A 4,179-nucleotide genomic window follows, 5' to 3' on the forward strand; every position below is an offset into this window, starting at 1 on the left:
ACACACACACACACACACACACACACACACACACACACACACACACATATATATATATATATATATATAGTCCTGTGGGACTGCAATCATAAATCTTGCTGGCCTCCACACCAGGTAATCTGGAGGTATCTCCTGATGACTGTTGCAAAATAAGGGCTCCATACAAGTGCATAAGCTCCCTTCTTGGAGATACCAGTGAACTATAGGAAGGCCTAGGGAGAGTGCAACAATGGTAACCCCCAGGCTACATTCCTGAGATCACCTTGGAAGCCTCTGGATGTTAACCCGAAGGCTGTCCCTCAGGCTGAAGCTCCCGGACAAGTAAATAGGACATTTTCACTGGAAGACTAAGGGTTTGTTTCACTCTGTTGTCTGTGTCATGCCCAAGGGTGGCAGCCTGCCAAGACCTATGTCTCCAACTGTTTTATCCCTGATTACCAGAGCCAGCCACTCAAGGGACTCATGAACTGTGCACATGCCTGCCAGCTTTAGCAAAGCCCCAGGAGAGCACAGGGGTAGGGCATCACCACTGTTAGTAAGATAAAGAGAGTGAAAAATTGTGCATGCCTGGTAGAGAGCACATGAAGGGTACCTGCCAGTGTCTCCATACCCAAAGAAAGTCCCAACAGATCCCTACCCCTCCTGCAGACACTAAGATTAGCAAATGAATCTCCTTCACATATGGTCTAGGCACTTTCTAAACTGCTGCTTTTACACTGGGTTTCAAAGTGAGTTTAAGTGTGAGCCCTTTCAGTGTGAAATCTCAGTTCCCTATAGCCCTTTGAGTTTCCTGGACAGAAGCCCCACTATTTTTCAAAGCCAGACATCTTAGGGGCTTGTCTTCCTAGTTCAGGGCCCAAGGGTTGGCTATCTGATGTGGACCATGAACCCCCTGCTCCTCAGAGAGAAGGCTTATGTTTGTGAGATCCCTCCCAATTAATGGTTGTTGCACTGGGAGTGCAGACCACATCTCTGCCTCTCCTATCAGTCCTCCTTTTTTGTGGAGGAGCTGTTCAGTTAGTTTCCAGGTCTTTTTCAAAGGAAATTGTTCCACATGTAGCTGTAGATTTGGTGTGTCTGAGGGAGGAAGTGAATTCAGGATCTTCCTACGTCATCATCTTGAACCACCTATAGATCTGTGTCCTATAATACTTTTGCATTTAGTATATACCTCTATTTTAACCCCATCTCATGGTACTGTGTGTATATATATTTAAATCCTCCTCACTGGAAAGTGAACTCCTTGGTAATAACATCTATCTATAAAGTCTAGGAATCAATATACTTTTGTGGGGAAAAAAAATAGTTCTTTATGTGGACATCTCATGGTGATAGTTACCTAAACAGCAATAAATATATAAAAATTTTAGCTATCTGAAACTAAACTCTTTTAGTATTTATCAACACCAAGAACGATAAAAAGGATTTGAAGTGGTGATAAACATTCAAATGTTTTTAGAATGAGTATGTTCTCACTAACATACTTCAGTTTGTTTTTGAAACCCCTATCCCTTGATTGCTCCACCCTGGTGAGGGTTTTGCAGAGTACGACTGCTAACTGTACAATCCTGGGTCAAAGACTGAAGAGTGAATTTTCAATTGTGCTTCTTTTAAGATTTTTCTCTTAGTTACACACACACATTTAAAAAATATGTCCAATTCTACAGAGGATATTATAAAATTGTAAATGATATATGAGTTAAAAAAAATCCTTGTCTAAAAACCAATACACATAGAGTGCAGATGTCCTTTAACTGCCCTTTGTAACACTAAGCCCTGAGAACTATTTCCTCTAAATAATGGACCACATTAACTTTTTTAAAAGGAAAGCAGAGAGGGAGAGAGAGAGAGAGAGAGAAACTTTGTAGTTTCTTTAGAAGTTGGTTTTGGTTATCATTTAGAGAAGAACACTATACCTCTCTCAATGGAAATATCATACATCAGGTACACTTGTCAATATTTGAAACTAATTATTGGATGGAGCGATCAATTTCTATTGCTTTTAATCTATTCAGCTCCTAGGAAGTGTATTATTCTATGAAACTTTTTAAGTTTAGCGGCAGACTGAAACAACAGTACATCTGCCCTACATATGGCAGCAACTTTCATATATAAACTCTTGCTCTTTGGTGTGTACACACACACACACACATTGACTCTTCAACATTATTGCCATAATTTGTAATACTCACATGCATAATCTATAAATGTACTACTTCAAAGGTAACGTGTCTTTGTGTATGTAATCTAAGAAAGCAGTAATTCAGTCTGTAATAACTTCAGTGTAAAATGGAAATAATATACCCATCATATTTTGAATTTTAGGACAAATGCTTACAAAGTTGTTTCTTACTTAATATCAAGGGTCTCAATTTTTTTTTTTTCCTATGAGATTCACTGTTAAGGAAGAAGTTAACATTCTGGACACATTCCCATGATATATCCAGATTTTTAAAGCATTGTGCTACTGATGCCAAAGACAAATATGAGGCTGATAATGTAAATTTCCAACTAACTGTCTAGACACTTTTCCAGTAACTGAGGGCTCATCTGTGTGTCATACAACATGGTTTATTTATCAAGTAGTGAACTGCGGCCCACGATTAGAGAAAATGCCAGCCTAGTCCACTACACCAAATGAGAATCGCAGAGGTATTCCAATTCAACTCCTTCTAAGCTCCATTTTACTCCCTCAGTCTTGCTCTGAAAAGAATCTGTAACAGGTCCCAGACGTTACCGATAAGGACTTGTAAGTGGTAAATTCTTTTCTACTATTCAGTGAGTTGGAATGAGGAGTTCCTGAGAGTTCTATGAGTTCAGGTTAATGGTACTTGCTATAGTAAGTTGTAATTCAAAATTCATCTACCTACAGAAACCTACTGGGTGATGCTTCATGATATAGTATTGACAAAAATATAATTGAAGTATAATGTTGATTAAATAGTAATATTCTGGGAGAGAGTCCAAGACGGAAGAGGAGTAGGAGACCTTAACTTCATCTGGTCCCAGAAATTCAGCTAGATAGCTATCAAACCATTCTGAACACCTGTAAACTCAACCGGAAATCAAAGAAAAGAATAACTGCAATGTTACAAACAGAAAAGCGACCACTTTCTGCAAGAATGACAAGACGGAAAAACTCACCTCAAAAAAGAGAACAAGAGGCAGTACTGACTGCCAGGGACCTAAGCAATATGGACATTAGTAAGATGTTGGAACTAGAGTACAGAATAACTATTATAAAGATACTAGCTCGGCTTGAATAAAACATATAAGATGCTAGAGAATCCCTTTCTGGAGAAATTAAAGAACTAAAATCTAACCAAGTCAAAATAAAAAAGGCTATTAATAAGATGCAACCAAAAATGGAGGTTCTAACTGCTAGGATAAATGAGGCAGAAGATAAATGAGGAGAAGTGATATAGAAGACCAAATGATGGAGAATAACAAAGCTGAGAAAAAGACAGATGAACAACTACTGGAACATGAGGGGAGAATTTGAGAGATAAGTGAAATAAAGTGAGACAATATTAGAATAATTGGGATCCCAGAAGAAGAAGAAAGAGAGAGAGGGGCAGAAGGTATATTGGAGCAAATTATAGCAGAGAACTTCCCTAATTTGGGGAAGGAAACAGACATCAAAATCCAGGAGACACAGAGAAACCCCTTCAAAATCAATAAAAATAGGTCAACACCCTGACATCTAATAGTAAAACTTAAAAATCTCAGAGACAAAGAGAAAATCCTGAAAGCAGCTCGGGAAAAGAGGTCTGTAACCTAAAATGGTAGAAACATTAGACTGGCAACAGACCTAACCACAGAGACCTGGCAGGCCAGAAAGGACTGGCATGATATATTCGGGGTACTAAATGAGAAAAATATGCAGCCAAGAATACTTTATCCAGTTAGGCTGTCATTGAAAATAGAAGGAGTGATAAAAAGCTTCCAGGATAAACAGAAACTAAAAGAATTTGTGATCACCAAACCAGCCCTACAAGAAATGTTGAAAGGGGTCCTCTAAGCAAAGACAGAGCCCAAAAGTAACACAGGCCAGAAAGCAACAGAGACAATATAAAGCAACAGTCACCTTATAGGCAATACAATGGCACTAAATTCATATCTTTCAATAGTTACCCTGAATGTAAGTGGGATAAATGCCCCAATCAAAAGACACGGGGT

This window comes from Neomonachus schauinslandi, chromosome 3 (assembly GCF_002201575.2).
Source record: "Neomonachus schauinslandi chromosome 3, ASM220157v2, whole genome shotgun sequence".
Taxonomy (NCBI): Eukaryota; Metazoa; Chordata; class Mammalia; order Carnivora; family Phocidae; genus Neomonachus; species Neomonachus schauinslandi.